Genomic DNA, 19,232 nt, shown 5'->3' on the forward strand with positions numbered 1-19,232 from the left:
CTCTGCCACTCCGGCTCGAACAAGCCCCCCTGGGACGCACTGTGGGCCCGGTCCTGCCCTCCCGGCCCGGCCCGGACTGGCGGCACACACAGGAGGGGTCCCGCTTGAGGCTCCGCCGCCGCGGCCCGCGCGCACCCGGGCGCCTGACCGCTGGGTAAAGACTGCGGACCCCCGCTCACGGAGGAGGTAACCAGCGGACCACCACCCCAGCCGGGGACAAGATTTGGCTGCACGGCGTGGGCAGGTACTGGGGCGTCATCGGCGGTCGCCATTTTGCCTCTCCTCCAAGTTCACAGAGGACACCAGGCTCTCTGCACGGTAAATCGCACCCCCAGGCATCCTGTACACCAACCACGGACCCACGACACTGGGGGCACGGAGTGGCTCTGGCGGAGGCCCCAATCGCTCCATCACACGGGACGCACCCCATCGCCCTCGTGGGCAGAGGTACAAGGGCGGGACGCCACGCATGGACATAATCCTACCCAGGACCTCTTGTGCCACACAGCAGTTGGCTCCTACCACCTTTGCCCGAGCTTAATAACTGCCCCGCTGAGGACTTTACTTATAGCGCTGCTGCGTCCATCACTGGCGCTAAGAAAGACACTGCGACAAGGGGGCCCCCGACCCCTTGAGAATTGCTCCACTGCTGCCTCCCTTTCTCCTCCCGGATGATACTTCATAACACCTGCCAGGACACAGGACATTGTGGTCCACTACACGGTGGAGCCTATGGAGGGAGAACGTGATCAAAGCAGCATCGCCCTGCACACCAGATCCATGGGGATAAACCGGGGTAAGGCCCAGGACCAGGGCGCGACAACGGACATGCAGTCTACTGGCTCAGAAGACCCCCTGGCCTCCTCCGCTGTGGATGTTGTCCCGCCAACCGGGATGGGAACAGAGGATGCCAAACTGGATCTCATTCTGAATGAAATACGGGCAACGAGAGAAGCGCTAGAATCGCGCATAGATAACATGGCGACGGGCCTCTCATTGCTCCGAGCACATCACAAAAAACTGGCTGAGAGAGTGTCGGAACAGAAACTCGCGCTTAATGATCTAATCCCCCAAAAGACAGAACACTCCACGAAGCTGGAAGGCATGGAAAAACAACTCCGACAGCTGTGGGACAAAGTGGACGATGCGGAAGGGCGGGCCCGCCGCAACAACGTCTGCATTTTGGGCATTCCGGAGCGAAGCGAAGGGAAGAATCCCACCCAATTTGTAGAAGACTGGATCAAACAGATGGTAGGCCCGGAGGATCTCACTGCCCTATATAGCGTGGAGCGAGCGCATCGGATGCCCTCGAAGCCGCCGCAGCCGGGTGCTCCGCCGCGCCCTCTGATCGCACGCCTCCTGCACTACAAGGACCGCGACACGGTGCTGCGCGCAGCAAGGGAGAAAGCGCCCATCCGGTACGAAGACAAGACTGTATCTGTGTACCCGGACTTCACACCAGCGGTGCAACGCGCCAGGTCCACCTTCCCGGGGGTTAAACGCAAATTGCGTGAACGAGAATTGAAATATGCCCTCCTATTCCCAGCCCGCCTCAAGATCCTACATGGCAACAGATCACTTTTTTTTTATTCCCCGGAAGAAGCACAGGAGTGGATGGAAGTGACGCTGACTCCACCGACGTCACAAGACCCGTTTGCCGAAGGTAACCGCAAAGACCGCCGGACCCAGCCTGACCGACGTCGCCACACCCCTGATACTGGCTAAGGACCCTCGACGCGGACCTCACCGAAAAGGCAAGATGCACTGTCTGGCCCGGAAGGACGGGCAAATGTGGCACAACTGACTGAGGCAGCACTGGCTGCTCACGATGCGGACACAGCGAGAGAAGGGGCCAGCACCTCGGACACCCGCACAGAGGTGTCGGGTACGGCGGACAGTTTACAGCTCTTTCCCAAGATCACGGCACAAATGGCTGCAGAATTTTACCGACGACGTCCTGAACGATGCACGAATGGTAATGTATGGACAGCACGCTTAGCCGCACACAGGTAAGTGGCACGGGGGTTGTATGTGCTGAGGGCTTGCTAGGTCACCGCAGGTCAACACAACTCAGGTTCGAATAGAATGCACCCCCCATCGTATGAACATGGTAGAGTTTGAATGTTACCCACGTTGGGTATCATGGTTTGGACCCCGAGTCCGTTTCCTTGGGGACCTTAAAGTTCGAGGGATGACAATTCAAATGGCACTCTATTACCACTGCAGAATAGACTTGGCTTGCTCACTCACGAGCGCAGCGCTTCCTCAATATGCAAACAGACATGGGGTCACTTAATGTATACAACTTGTGCACCTGGAACGTTCGGGGCATGGGTTCGGTCCACAAACGGCACAGAATACTGGCTCAACTTAACCGCAGAGGGGGTCATGATAGCCTGCCTCCAAGAGACACATCTGAACGGAGCCGAGAACTTGAAATTGTCAAAGAAATGGAGAGGCCAGCTCTTCGCTACGTCCTACTCTGCCTTTTCAAGGGGGCCAGCTGTCTGAGTTCGTAACTCTGTGCCCTTCAAACCAGTTGAGCAGAGAATTGATGCGGAGGGACGATATGTATTTGTGAGGGGCGAACTGGATGGCGCTGCTGTTGTTCTTGGTTGTGTGTACGCCCCGAACTCGGGCCAATCGGTCTTTTTAACTAGACTTAATGGTGTCATAGCGGACTGGGCGGACTATCAATGGGTTGTCGGAGGGGATTTTAATGCTGTACTGGATGACACGATGGACCGATCACACCCACCATTACACGCCACCGACTGCAGAAAACAGGCGAATGCGCTAACGCAATGGGCGGACGGCTGGGACCTGGCAGATGCATGGCGCAGCAAACACTTACAAGACAAAGAATATACCTTTTTCTCCCCACCTCACCAACTACACACCAGAATTGACCACGTATTCTGCTCCCGCTCTCTACTGGGAGCGATTCTCACAGCACAGCACATGGGGAAGACGCTCTCGGACCATAACCCTGTCGAACTGGCAATACAATGGGGCAGGCTCCTGACACCTATACCGACATGGAGGTTGCCCACAGACCTATTGGAAGACATAGTCTTCAAATCGTCCATGGCGGACACCATTGCGGCTTACTTCACCACGAACACTGGCACTGCCAGCTCCAGACGGTTGGAGTGGGACGCTTTCAAAGTCTACATCAGGGGGGAGGCAATGGCCACCCGGGTGGGCATGAAGAGGACGGTGCTGGGTGGCCTTAAGGACATAGAGGGTAAGCTGGCAATGCTGGAAAGCGAAGCAGTAGGCACACACCTGCACTTTACACCACTTCAGGAAGCGCATATTAGGCATGCTGAGCTCCTAGAAGAATTAAGGTTACTGGACTACCGTGAATACACTAATAGACAGCACACTCAAGATGACCGGTCAGGCCCGCTGTTGGCCCGTATAATACGGGACACCCCGGCACACCTCCCAATCTTGGAAATTACAGACCTGGAAGGTTCAATAGCTTCGACTCAATTAGGAGTCAACAATGCGTTCAAGGACTACTACACCACACTGTATGGCCCGCACCAACCCCTCTCTCATACGGCGCTCGAGAATTTCATGGAAGGCCTGGTTTTACCACGGCTCACTGATACTCAGCGGGATGATCTGAAACGTACTATCACCACGGCAGAGATTATACAGGTAATACGCGCCCTACCGAAGAATAAAACTCCTGGGACGGACGGCTTGCCTGTCGAATTTTACATGACGTATATTGATCTTCTCGCCCCGCGACTACAAATTATCTATCACGAAGCACTTCAAACCAATTCCCTGCCACAATCCTCCCTGCAGGCCTTGATAACTTCCCTATTGAAACCGGGCAGAGACGGGATGCACTTAGCTAACTACAGACCCTTGTCCCTTCTTAATATGGATTACAAAATACTGAGCAAAGTGCTAGCAACTAGACTGACGCAATACATCCCCCAACTGATCCATCCCGACCAGTGCGGGTTTGTACCTGGTAGGAGCACGGCCCTGAATCTCCGTAGGCTAGCCCAACTGATGTTACGAGACCGGGAGGCCGGGAACACTGAGGGCTGTATCACACTAGATTTAAAACAGGCTTTTGACTCCCTCAGGTGGGATTTCATGTTTGCCACATTTGAGAAATTCGGGTTACCCCCGGAATATGTTGCATGGGTTAGACTGCTCTACACCCAACCCACGGCGCGGGTCCGTACGTCCAGATGCATCTCTGCACCACTAACCATCGCAAAGGGTACCAGACAGGGGTGCCCACTCTCCCCACTCCTATTTATCCTGGCGCTCGAACCGTTGCTTTGTAAGCTCCGGAAGAAAGCTTCTCATCTTGGCATACAGAGGGGTGGGACGACGCATGTGGTGTCTGCCTATGCCGATGATATTATTCTATACCTTCATGATATGAGAGGCGCCCTACACCCTATACCCAGTCTCTTTGAGGACTACAGGTTGCTGTCGGGCCTCTCAATAAGCGAACCAAAGTCATATGGTTACTGCTTTAATGCCCCTGGACCGTCTACACCGTTACAGTTTCCGCCGTACACTTTCCAAATGGCGGACACCACTTTCCGCTACCTCGGAATCCAGATCTACAGAGGTGCGGAGGAAATGATAGACGGCAATTTGGGCAATGAGAGCACTCAAATCACAGGTGCACTTCTGGCTGTCACTGCCGTTGTCAGTCGCAGGTAGAGTGGCGGTTTCGAAGATGGTGGTGGTTCCCCGACTCATTTACTATTTCACTAACTTGCCATTCCTGATTCCAGCCTCTACCTTCAAGGCACTAGACACATTACTAACGGAGCTTGTATGGGGGACGGGGCGGAGACGCATCAGCCTGGCTAAATTAAACCTTAACTCTGGGGCTGGGGGCATGGGAGCACCGGACTTCAGGGCCTATAACTACGCCTGTCAGTTACAATGGCTGGCTTACTGGTTGGCGGGCAAGAACCTCCATGAGACTGACATGACAGAGGAAGACCGGTCCAAAGGGAAACTCCATACCTTACTTCTGCCCCAGTCGGAACTACCTAGAGACGCTCCACCTCTTCTTCGCCTTGCTATTCAATATTGGCGGAAAGCAGTGAAATACACATCCCCCACGACTTCTTACGCCCCTACGACCCCACTACTTGGCATCCCACTGGATTCCGGTCCGCTCACGACCCACAAGCTAGCCCCATGGCATGACGCAGGGGTCACGCACATTGGAGACCTATTCGCAGATGGACGCATGTTGTCCTTTGAGGACTTCAGGGCCACGCATAACGTCCCAGGAGGCTCGTTCCTCCTACATGCTAGTATACGTCACTATGTGACGGAAAAATGGGCGGAAGAGGGCGAAGAGCCGCCCACAAACCCACTACTGTCGATGCAATACCTCATGGGAGCGGGAAGCCACCTGACCAGATGGATTACTGCGGGAATCAGAACCGGACGAGCGACCTCCTTACTGCCCTTCAAGGTCAAGTGGGAAGGCGATATAGGGCGACCACTTGAGGGAAAGAGTGGGATCGGATCCTGCAATTTCCTAAAAGAGTGGCTAGAAGCCCGAAGTTCAAGTTCATTCAACTGATGGTTCGGCATCGGGCTTACCTCACGCCAAGCCGTATACATGCTATGTTCCCTGACGCTGCTGATACCTGCCCCAGATGCAAAGCTGATGATGCCTCATTAATACACATGCTATGGGATTGCCCTAAATTAGGCTATTATTGGACACACGTACATGACTCGCTTGCCAAAGCAGGAACTTCCTTATTACCCCTCACCCTTAAACACACATTACTGGGGTTAGGGCCAGGCGCGCGCAAAAGAAGTGTGTCGACACGCTTCATTGATATGGCCTTGCTACTAGCGAAACGCGCGATAACCATGCGGTGGAAATCTCCCAAACCACCGGAGCCTGACATGTGGAAAGCGGAGGTTCTACGGTGGGGCAAGGCAGAGGGTGCGACGCTGCAGCGTGAGGTGCGTAAGGGCCATAGAAAGACACTGATATCGCTGGACTGGTTCACCATACTAGGAGCCTTTGAGTCGGAAGGGGAGGAGGGATCTACTGTCTCGTTATCTGCAACTTGAACTATGACCACCTTCATTGCGCTGCAACCTACCGTGATACTGGCTAGTGTACCCTGTAACGTATCAACGGGACACCCATGCATTTTGTTGTGTATTTCTCTGGTCTGATTATAAACGGGCAAGGTATTAGGTAGAAGCTCTGTGTGTGAGCGGCCAAATGCCTCTTGATAACTGCAATTAAAAATGTGAGTGCCTAGGGTGGGTATATGAAGGGTGGTGGGTGGGAAGTTCATGGGGTTCTGTTGAGTTACCTATGATGCAACAAAATAGAAAATTTAAAATATGACTGTTCTTGTCGTACAACAAAGAGCATGCCATTCTGAGATTGCTTTTTATGTAGACTGTGATGCTTGACTGCTCTATTTGATATGCAAATAAACAAATTTTCAAAAAAAATTGATCATTTCTTTAGGGTGTGTAGAGGAGGTAAGAGAAGTGGTGTTTATTGTGTAATCAATAAATAATATGAGGATAGCAATAATGATAGATATGAAGATTGTAAGGAGCTGGTGTTGGGAGTGAAGAATGAAAATATTGAAGAAGAGAAATGCATTGCTGATCCTGACATTGATGTCAAAATCTAAGGACATGGAATTAAACTCCTGGTTGACACTGGTGCCCATATCACCATTATTTCTCAAGAGAAATTTGAGAAATCGTGGTCAGACAAAATTTTGTTTCCACCGGACATTTTAACGGTGGCATTTGAAAGAAGCAGAGTGGACTTAATTGGTTTCTTTTGGGCTGTCCTCGAAGTGCTTATGGAGTCAAATAAAGGTAAAGTGTATGTGACTAGGAAAGGTATTAATGTTCTAGGATGGGTGCATCAAGCTGAATTCGGAATTACAATAAGACCAGGGCGAAACAGAGCAGTCACTATCAAAAAGAATAAACTTGGCTCAGTATGCAGCACTGAAGAATTTTAGGAAGAAAAATTCAGCAAGGTTTTACAAGACAAATAGACAAATATATCAGACTTTACTTATACCATTAAAGTCAAGCAGGCTATGCCACCAGTGAAACACACATTATATAATATCCCTCTTAGTGTAAGAGAAGATCTTTCCATAATGTTAAACGACATGTGCGAACAAGGTATTATTCAAAAAACTGAAGCAACTTTATGGGTGTCCCCCACTGTGTTGGTAAAGAAAATGTAAGGTGAGCTTCGAATATGTGTGGACTTGAGGAGTGTTAATGGAATCATTTGGGTGGAAGGATTGAAGATATGATCACAAAATTCGGCCAGTCTAGTTGGTTCAGAAAACTAGACTTAAGAGCAGCATACCAACAACTAGAACTTGACAAAATGTCTTGTCATCTAACTGCATTCTTAACTCCTGATGGGGTATTTCAATTTTGTAGAATGCCGTTCAGCATAGCGTCTGCTGTGGCAGTATTTCAAAGATTAATGTCAGGTATGTTTAATTGTAGTGAACATGATTGTGTTTTGAGTGAAGTTTTGAGAGTGTTAGATAGAAGGGGTGCTACCCTACAGAAAGGCAAGTGCATATTTAAAACAAGAGAGATTGATTATCTGGGTCATGTTTACTCGGAACATGGAGTGAAACCCAGACCTAGTCTGGTTAAGAGCATAGTGGATGCCCAGGCTCCAAAAAATCGAAAACAGTTGCTATCTTTTCTTTTTTTTTAAATATATTTATTGATATATCTGGTGCATAAAAAATTCAAACATTACAAAAATAGTCTCCAAAACTTACATATGATTAAAATACAGTACAATTGATTTTAAACCATAACAGCTTCAGCAAAAATACCTTAAAATAGATTAGACTGTTAGAGCAAGCCGGAATACAGCATAAAAAGTATTACTAAAAAGAAGAGCATTATACATTATACATGGGAGTTTACATGGGAATTTAACATGATACCTTCTCTCCAATTTTTAAGAGGGGCCCAAAACTTCAATCCTAACTCCCGCATTCTCCTACCCCTTCGAGAATACAGTGCTGTTTCGATATTATGGACCCCAAGTAATCTTGACAGCCACATCTGAAATGAAGGGGCAGAAGTATCTTTACAGCCCGCGGCCAATATTATTTTAAAAACCGCCACACATATAAATACAAAAGCTTCCTCCTCCATGTTCAGTCTCAAACTGGAGTCTATGCCCAGGATCACAAGGGTAGGGGATAGGCTAACTTTAGTTCCTAGCAACCCCTCCCAGAATCTTTCAATCTCTGTGCCTATGGTTCTGAGTGCAGTACATTGGCAGAACATGTGTATCAGGTCCGCCGGGCCCTGAGAGCATCTGGGACATTTATTATCATCTTTTTTTCCCCACTCGAACAATTTCGCCGGGCTAAAATATAAATGATATAATGTCATGTAGTGTTGAGCCCTAAGATATGAAGAGCGGAAGAGATTACCTGCCATTAATAACGCTCTATCCATATCTATATCAGGGTCACCTAGTTTCGATGCCCAATAAGTCTCCACTTTCTCCATATCATCCTGTGGCTTTGATATCAGACCTGCATATATTGTACCAATCCTGGTACCTCCTGCAAGAATATATTCTATCATATCAATTTTCCCACCTGGCGTGTTCTGGGGCCTAATACTGACTAAAGTTTGAATAACTTGTAAATACTTCAAGCCTTGGTTAGATGATATTCCAAATCTCCGCTGGGTATCTAAAAAAGTCATTGGAGCTGTTCCCTCCTAGATGTGTCCGATACTCCTAATCCCATGAACTTTCCACGTTGCCCAACACCCATCACTATCTAGGTGAGGGAATAGATTTGATTTCCACAGGGGAGTGTAATAATTAAACTTGGGAATTCCTAAAATGTTCTGGATCTCCTTCCATACCCTCCAAGCACTATCCAACACCTTATACCGCTTCTTATTGTAGTATCTTCGTTCTGTTTTCCGTAACAGGAGCCCAAATGCTTCCTTTCCCAATAATAATTCATAAATAGAGGGCGGGTATATATTTCCGGGAATACCATACGTTACATCTGTAAAAGTATCCAGAAGTATCGCCATCTGACCAAAGAGGCATGCAACCTGTTAGAATTGGATATTTGGTGCAGCTAGTCCGCCCCTTTCTTGCGGTAGACACAGGTATTTGAAGGATCTTCTTATTGTCCCATAATGCCAAATAAACTTAGTACATATTTATTCAATGGATTTAAGCACATTCTCACCCACCATAAGTGGGATCGCACGAAATAGATATAGTACTTTCGGGAGCATTGTCATTTTAATCACATTTGTTCTCCCTACTATGGATAGGTGAGTAGAGTCGATTCTTTTAAGTTCAATTGACATTGAGTCAATCAATGGATCAAAGTTTTTTAATTGTTGACTCCATTGATGGGCTTACCCTAACCCCAAGATATACCGCTGAGTCCGTGTATCTACCATATGGTCTAGTAATATTAGGGGAGGATATTATTTGTGTCTTGTTTTCGTTCAAAAGATACCCTGATTGTTGCCCAAACTCCATAGTGATTAACCTCAGTGCGTGCATAGCTGCTTCTGGTTCCGGTGTCATGATTGCCAAATCGTCAGCATATGCAAGCACTTTGGTTGCGAATCCATTATAAATAACCGGTTCAATACCCTCATGTCCTAGAATCCTCCTAATTAGCGGGTCTATGTAAAGGGCGAACAGGATTGGAGAGCAGGGGCACCCTTGACGCGTCCTCCGTGATATATGAATTACATCAGATCCTCCGCCCATCAGCTGAATTCTAGCACATGGGTCCACATACATAGCCCTTACTGCTCTTATTATCGTAGGGCCAAAGCCCCTTTGCTCCAGTATCCCCCATCAAATCTGAAGTTTACATATGTTTTGCTGCTTGAAGCAATGAACCAAATGCACCAGATACGTTTAACTTTTTCTTTTTTCCCCCTTTTCCCTGCCCTCCCCTTACCCCTTCCTCCCTCTGTGTGCCCCTACCACCATCGCCTACTGTCCCCAGCACCCCGCTCACCTCCCCTTTGTGACCCCCTACCCTTCCATCCACCCGCTTCCCAGAGGTACCTATCCCCCTTGTGGGACGCTCAGACCTTGGTCTGTGCATAGGATGTACACAGTGCTAGCAGACCACCGTCTCTTATTGTATCACCAGTCCATAAACCTCTTTTATTTCCCCCTCGCTTAACCTTATATACTTAGGGAATGAGGAGGAGAGTGAAGCAAGTCATCACTCTTTTAACTTAAAAAAGTTCAGAAATAGTTCCAATCAGGACTTGCCGCCCCCTACCTCCCCCCCCCGGTCTTGCCCCCCCTCCCTGATTCCTCAATAAATTCCTCATTTATCACCCTCAGGATCAGCACAATCTCTCATACCCCTAGTGATCAGATATATACATACATTTAAGCAAATTATTTATCTAGTGAGTCCAAATATTCTTTTGCCTTGATTTCAGACGAAAAGTATCTGGTAACTCCTTAAACTGATAATTTTGAGCTGCGCGGGATTAACCAGGTACGCTTGGATCTTTCTATCCTGGAAGGGTTTCAGTAGCTGCCTTAGTCTCCATCTCTTTCTACTGTCACATGGCAGAAATCGGGCCTTACAAAAAATGAAACCCCCCCAGCTGTTCTTCTTGCCTCTGACCTGGCCTTTTCTGCTATGGCCTGTCTTAACAGAAAGTTTCCACAAAAAATTCATATGGCCCGAGGCTTATCCCCCTCTTTCACTGGTGCTCTATGTTTAAAGGGTATACGGTGTGCCCTCTGAATCTCAGAGGCCCAGTTCCATTCAGAGACTTCTGGAAAGACTGCTGACAAAAGAGTTACCATATAGGCCCTGGTATCCGATCCCTCAAGCCCCTCCTGGATGCCTAGAACTCATAAGTTGTTTCCTCTCTGTCTGTTTTCTGAGTCCTCTAGCTTCCATTGGATATCTTTTATTCGATCTTCGTGGGACTCCACCAGGGTTACTGTGTTAGCTGCATCAGCTTCGACAGTCACGACTCTTTCTTCCAGAGTTACCACCCTCTCACTTATATTTGAGAGCGCTTTAGTAAGTTTCCTTACCACCCCCTGCATTTTCCGCACCCCTGCCTGAGTTTTGCGACTATCTTGTCGTGCTTCTTCTCTATGTGCAAGGATAGCTTGATAAACAGTCTCTAAAGAGGTTGGGGGTATAGCTGTTGATGCCTGTATTGTTTGATCAGATGCCCCCGAAAGTGGAGTGGTAGCAGAGTAGTCCCATGATAGATCATTTCTTTTTTCGTTTCCCTTTTGGTTTACTTTCTTCAAAGGTACTTGATCGTCCTCCTCACTATACTCGGGGTCTGACTCCAAGCTACTTGCTTCCTGTGATGTGCTTAATGGGTTGTCTGACCATTCAGCCACTGAAAAGAAGCATTCACTATACTCTTTCTCTCCTTCCTCCTTACTATTATCTTCCAGGGAAGACTTAGCTACTGTGGTAGTGTTCATGCCTTTTTCCTCTGACTGGATTATCGTGGCAGTAGTAATATCTGGCCTAGTATGAGCGGGCAGCTGTTCATTATTTATTGTCCTCAGGTTCTCAGCCTCTACCATAGTCAAATCCGCCTTTGCTGGATTCACTACTGTCCGAGATTCAAACTCTGCTGGTGGCTGACCCCCATCATTCTCCCCAAGACTTACTTCCTTGCCATTGTGTCGGTAGCAGTCCCAGTATCTGCCTCTTCGATCTCCACTGGAGCGGGTCTAAGCTCCAACGCTGCATCCGCTGTTTCCACTGCTGCCATCTGTGAACTGCCTGTCTGGTCCCTTCCTTTCCGCAGCATTTCCAGCACTGACTGGCCCTTTGCAGCTGCGGCGGTCGATGTTTTCCCACCCCTTCCTTTCTTCACCGGGTCCGGCTGATGAGCTCGGATCGAGCGGCTGGGAGCGCTCTCCCCTCCTGCTCCTGTAGGTGAGTCACCATCCGCTGATTTTGGCATCTCAGATACCGCCGTAGCTGCTAGTGCGTCTGCCGTGCCTTCCGAGCCGCTGCACCCTTAGTACCGGTACCGCCAGTAGCCTGCTTTGGGGCCTTGATCGTCTCCTTCAGTGCAAATTGGTAGATCAGCCGCTTCAGGTAAACCGCCACACAGCGCTTCACCAATGCCGCCAGACAGAGGAGCCGAGTCGTCCTGTGAGTAAGCATTCAGTCCACCCGGCAGGGGGGGTGATATAACCTTTTTTATTCCTTATCGAGTGGGGGGCTTTTAGTCTTGGGTCACATAGGAATTGCCGGACCGTAGCCTGCTAGCACCGCCAACGTCCACCTAGGCGGCCACCATCTTGCCCCTACCCAGTTGCTATCGTTTTTAGGACTCTATGCAAAGTTCACGTGAAATTTTGCGAATATCACTGAGGGCTTTAAGGTACTGTTGAAAGAGGGGGGGGGCGTTTCAATGGTCTGAGCAATGCCAGAGCACTTTTGAAAGAGTAAAACAGGAGAGGGCAGAAAGACAATTGTCACAGTGGATGCATGTGATTATGGTCAGGAGCAGTGTGGACCTGGTTGAATGGCAATCATGAAAACACAATAGGTTTTGCTTCTAGGACATTACATCAGCCAGAACGTAAATATTCAGTTATAGAAAAGGAACTCTTAGCGTGTTTGTGGAGCATGGAGAAGTTCAGGGCGTATCTTTGGGGAAAGCCATTTGCATTGAAAACAGACCATCGCCCCTTGGTACATATATTATCAGGAAGGAAAGTGAAATGTTCGATTGCTAGGATTGCCAGCCTATCTACGAGACTGTTAGAATTCACGATTTCAGTAGGGTATATCCTTGGTGGAAAAAATAGCAGAACAGGCTGTCTTTCAAGGTTACCTATTGCAGACTGATTAGGAGTGGGAGTCTGAATTAGACGAGTTTTTTTATAGCGCACATTGGAGGTGTTAGTATCTGCAAGAAAGATGACGATTCTGTAAAAGCTGTTGATGAAGATGTAGTGTTAAAAGAAATCTTACAACAGGTTGGGTCAGGTAGGCAAAAGGAAAAAGGTTTGTCTCATAGATTGCAAATGTTTTGAAAAATTTCTGATGAATTATCAGTGAAAGGTGGTAAACTAGTACACTGAGATAAACTGATTCAACCTTTTTACTTGCGGCAGATGATCATTGAACTGGTACATTCGGTGACCAAAAGCAGATGAGGGAGGATTTTTGGTGGCCAAGGATGGATGGGGACATTGGTGAATTTGTAAAAAGGTGTGCTAAATGCAAAGTAAGAGATAAAGTTCTGAAAATTGATGGTATGACTGATTAGGTTGCATTGTGTCCCAGCATGGCATGGCAAAGTGTAGGAGTGGATTTTTTGGAAGCATAACATACTCTACCCAATCAATGAGGTATTTTATTGTTATAATGAATCATCTTACAAGGTGAGTCGATGTTAAGTTTGTAAGTGAACCAATGACTAGGAGTGTAATTAGTTGTATTTCAGGAGGTGTTCGCAAGAGAAGAGATTCCTGGTGAGATTATGACTGATGACGGGCTTAAATTTACCTCTTTGGAGATGGTGTCATTTTTTAACAAGTGTGATATTAGACATATTAGAACACTGCTGTACCACCCTCAAAGTAATGGAAAGATTGAGTGCTGGATGTTTTCAATCCACATTTAGATTAACCCTGGGAGGTGAACTCCGCTCCGCTCGAGGTGTTTGCGGAGTTTTCCACACTCCACGTTACGCAGAGCTCGCAGAGTTCCGAAAAACTCTGCTTCGTGGAGCGGAGTTTTTTTACCTCGCTCGTGTTCACCAACGTGAAGATGGCGAGCGCTAGCGAGGAAAATCCACCTCCCAACGAGATTTTTCCTTGTTCGCAGTCGTCAACATCAAGTTGGTGAGCTTGGAAAATAAGCCTCCTGGTGAGATTTCTTAATGCAGGGGGGGTTAGGTTTTTCATTGCGAGTGGTCGCGTACGCTCGCAATGAGAAACTGCCCGTTCGCGTTGAGAAAGCTGCCGCTCGAGTAAAAATCTACTTGAGTGGCAGCAAAGGAAAGCTTGCACTTTGTATGGTGCCGTTCACAATGATTGCACAGTGCGGATAAGCATCCGGCACTGTGCAATCACTGTGAACAGCATTTTTCTACTGCACTACGCCACTTGCGGAGCGCGGTGGAGTTTTTTCCCCACTTCGCAGAGTTTAGTGTAGCGCAACTCCGCGAACTCCGCCCAGGGTTAATTTAGATGAAATTTGGATGTGGCCAAGGTTATCAAAGAGTTGGTATGGTCATATCATACAACACCTCATGGGGTTATTGAGAAAACCCCCTTTGAACTCATGCAAGGAAGAAAAGCTGCAACAGAGATTTATCCTTTTTGGATGGTTCAGTTGTTCTCCAAAAATGAAAATGTGTGAGAGCAAGTCCAATATAACTAACTTTGAAAAAATTAATGTTGGGAAAAGAAAGTAAGGTGAAAATAGGAGACTGGGTGCGGTTAAAAACCCCAACTTAGGGGCCGATTAGGATGGCGGACGGAAAGCGTCCGGACCGCCAGTCTTACGGGAAATGACCTTCCGATCACACCGTGGGGAAACCGGCGGTGCTATTAGGATTCCTCTCCAGCAAAACCCGACCACGGCAGACGAATGTCTCCAAAGACCGCCGTCCGCAGACGGAACCATAGAAAAACCGACCGCAGCGGACTGAGTGGCCGCGGTAACAGGCTCAACCGCCGACAGTGCAGCAGAGTCTAGCAGTGGGCTGGCTGTGGTGTTGGATGGGCGTCATGTGCCTGATGCGGGGGGGTGATTGTGCTGAGGTGGGACTGGTGTGGGTGCACTTGTGTGTGTTCCTGTCCCCACCAGGGTGTCTGGCGTGGACAGGTACCAGTGTTCATGCATGCTGTGGCGTGGTACGTGTGTATTGCATTCTTGCGTACCTGCGGCGGCGTCCACGACGGTGCATGACTTGCTGGTAGTGAAATAGGAACAGGGCCGGGAAGGCGTGTAGGGCTGGGTCCATGGCGCTTGGGTCCATGCGGTGGGTCTCGTGGCAATGCTTTCCCTCTCCGTTGTGGTGCTTCCGCCGTCTATGAGATGGAGGTGTTTCCGCTGCGGTGTTCTGGTTTGTTTGCGACATCGTAATATTGTGGACGGTCGGGACGTCATTCCGCACGGCGATGAGCTTGGATTGGCTCCGACCACCGTGATGTCTGATGTGTTCCCGCGGCGGTTCACCTTTTTTACGCGGTCGACGGTAAATGTGCCCAGTTCCCCTTCCTAATCGGACGGAAGGCCCGCTGCTGGCAGACGATGAGGAGCATTTTCCGCCGCCTCCAGCCCAGCGGTCATGCATCCGTCCACCATCCTAATTGGCCCCTTTGTTGGAAAAGATCTTTCAAAGTTCAAGGAATCAGCACAAATATGTGAGTTACGAAGGAACTCAGCTAAATTAACTGATGGAAATTTGTGGATCACATCTTGTATAGCTTTGGATCCCAGTGTACATGGTGGAGTTGAGAATGGTTGCAGAAGGATGCATGTTAAATCTACATCAGAAAGTATGGGCAATTGTGCGAGAAGAAGCTCTTGTTATAGGTATGCACCCAAAAAAATGGCGAGAATGTGTGTGCCTCTTCACTTCACACATCCCTTATTGACTCCGAGACATCCGTAAAGGTAAGGGGTAAATGACAATTCCTGAAACTATTGCCCAGACCTAAATTGTCCCACCTGAGGACCTGGTTCACAGCACTGCCGCTGGCTGAATTATTGGAAACCAATGTACTGCACAAAACAGTAACATCAAAGCCAAGATATTCATCAATAAATATTACACTGGCTCCCTGCTCCCTGATAAATTGTGCAGCCACAGAAGGCAGAGGTCTTATTGTGTTTGTGTGTGGCACCCACATCAGAGTCATTGATACTGTTCTATGTGTTTATCAAGAGATGTTCTCAGGGATAGGATTTTTGAAATCCAAACCCATCAAGCTACACATCAATCCATCTGTTCAGCCAGTGGCTATCCAGCACAGAAGAGTGCCATTTCATCTGTGGCCACAGGGTGAGACGGAACCTTCAAAACATGAATGCGTGGGCATCATTGACAAACTAAATGGGCCCTCACCATGTGTTTTCCAAACTGTAGTAGTGTCAAAATGAAAACAACCCAACACCTTTCAAAAATGTATAGATATGAGGATTCCAAATGCAGAAATAAAAGGAGAGCATCGCATTACACCCACTGTTGCGGCATACTGACAGACCTCAATGCGGTCAAATGTTTTTTTCGAAGCTAGACCTCGGCCCTGGCTAATATCAGTTGATACTTGATAAAGTCATCTGATATATCACAACTTTTTCAAGCAATGTGGAATTCCAGCGGTACAAGAGGCTAAACTTTGGTGTATCATTGACTGCTGAGGTCTTTCACAATGTCATTAGAAAGACCCAAAAAGGACTGGATGGAATCTTACCCTTAAGGATGACATGTTCTTCTATGTGCCAAATCATATGAAAAACTACGTTATACTGAGGAGCACAGTGCAAAGGTTGAAAAGGTTGCACTGAAACTTCCCAAGGAGAGGTATGAACTCCTGAAGCATTGGCTCAAGTTCAAGGGATACATAAGTTACAGCCAGTGCTTAAGTGTTGACCCCTGGAAAGTCAAGGACATTCATTGTGCACCTGCCCCAGAATGTGCATTGAGTACGCAGCTTTCAAGCAGGGTGAACTACTGAGGTCAATTTATTCCTAACTTAATGACACTCACCCCTTACACTTTACAATCTTACCAAGACTAAAGCATAATGAGAATGGCTCCTGGAGCATAACACTACTTTGACAAGCATCAAATCTGCAACCTTGAATGATGCAACAATGCACTACTTTGACATAAAAGCAGCAACCAGCCTGCTTGCTAACACCAGCCTCTTGGGTCAGGGTGCTGTAGTCATGTAAGAACACAAAAGGGATCAGTGGAATCTGATTGTCTTTGCCAGCACAGCTTTGACGGATACCGAGAAGAGATATAGTGCAAATCACTTGCCATAAATTGGGCATGCACCCACCTTTACCTGTACCTCCATGGCCATGATCTTGTTATGGATCACGAATCATGCACCTCTTGTCCCATTATTTCGAGGATCCTGCCAGCCCTTGCTGCCCACAATCAAAAAACAGGACCCTCCAGCTCCAGTAGTACCAGATCACCACAGAGTGCTTGTTAGAGATCAACACTTGGGCAGTAAAATCAGGACACATTTCGAATGTGCCCCATGGACAGTGACAGAAGTCAAATGAACCATGGGTTGTGTGGCCAGTGACTTGGAGAAGGTGACTCGCAAGGTCAAGAAAATACCTGTGATATCAACTCCCATGAACCTGGTGGAACAAAGGGCCATATGTATGAAGCAAATTCGCATTCGCAGAATTTCGGCATTTGCGAATGTGAATTTGCAAAATGGTATGTATAAAAGAAAATCTGGTGCAAAATAAGGAATTGCAAAATTTGCGATTCCTTATTTTGCAATTGCATTTAAGGAATCGCAAATTTTGCGATTCCTTAAATGCAATGTATGAAGCAAAAAAAGATTGCAAATTGTCCTTAAGGAATCGCAAATTACCAACAACTTCAAGTTGGTGGTAATTTGCGAATTCCTTGAAAAATGCACTTTTTTGCATTTTTCAAAGTGCTCTGTGAATCACATACATGCCCTTAGGGCATGTATGTGCACCACATGTGCACCCATGCAAATTTCAGGGGTGCAACAGGGTGTCCTTTGGACACCCCTGCACCCTTGAAAGTATTCTCAATTTACGATTCTCAAATTACGAATCGCAATTTGAGAATAACTTCCATTTCATTCCTATGGGCCTCCTGGCCCATAGAAATGAATGGGAAAGTATTCCTTAATTGCGATTCGCAATTTGCTAATCGTAATTAAGGAATTTTAAGAAATCGCAAAAAATATACGAATTTCTACATACAGACCAATTTGCGAATCTCAAATAGCGATTTCTTAAAAATCGCTATTTGAGATTCGCAAATGGGTACCTTCATACATATGGCCCAAAGTCACTCAAGACTGGCTGTTTGGAAACAAGTCCATGGAGGATACGCAAGATCACATCATAGCTGAGAAAACACCTCCAGTGGTGAATAACCTGAGCTTACCTCAGGAGAGGTGCCATGAAATTGTAGTACCAGCTACACTCAAAGAGACTAACTCCAAGTCTCTCAACGACTAAGAGACATTGTTGGACCACTGAGTACAATGTGGATATGCCCATGCGGGTGTTTGTTTGGGCCCGATTGGGGTTTATCAAGGCACTCGAATGATGCCCTTCGTGGGTGTTTTTTGGAAGATGGGTTTTTAAAACAGGCATGGATGTGATTTACATTTTTTAGAAGTGCGAGTGACAGTGTGGTTAGGCAAAGCATGTGTTTGTTGTTTTGTAGGTTTTTTTTGTATTGTGTGGCTCATTTGCAAAATTCCCATTCCTAGCTCTCATGTACATGAGTTTATCTTCGCAACACATGGGCTCTCGTTCGGTGTCGCAATGTCTTTGTATCAAACAACATCTGTACTGTAGCTCAATTTGATATTCAGTTGCCCTATGCGATTACTGTGGTTTTTCCAAGTGTGTGCTGCCCTGTATTGCATGTTGGGAAATTAAGGCTTTGGTCGATCATAGCCAATCAGTCTGTTCAAAATGTAAATCTTGACAAGGTATTTTCCTTCCTCTTCGACCTTCTAAGCCACTGTCCTCAACGATTTTTCTAAATCTTGTTTAGTAGATGATTTTTCAGGATTTCTGTTGTTGCTGAACTGGAGGAGGTATGTCAACTCCATGCAAGAGGTGATTTTATTCCCTCAAGGTTTATGGGGAGGTGATACGGGGACACGCGCTCACAGGTAGGTGTCGTGACAGAGTATAATAACGGGCTATATGACAGGCAGTCAGGTGTGGCTTAAACATCATTAGAATAGCTACTTGTTCTCCTTAAAGCATTACACAATCTAATTTCTTCGCTCCTGACACAGAACTGCAATCTCCCTTAGGTACAAACTTTGTTGTATTCTTATTAGTTAGGGTTAACATCTTGCCATGCATGGTGTTCGACTGATTCAAGGGTTCTCCAATTCACATCACTGCTGTAGTCCAAAACCATATAATACTGCTGGTCGTTTGAACTTATGTTTAGAAATC

This window comes from Lissotriton helveticus, chromosome 9 (genome assembly GCF_964261635.1).
Source record: "Lissotriton helveticus chromosome 9, aLisHel1.1, whole genome shotgun sequence".
NCBI lineage: Eukaryota > Metazoa > Chordata > Amphibia > Caudata > Salamandridae > Lissotriton > Lissotriton helveticus.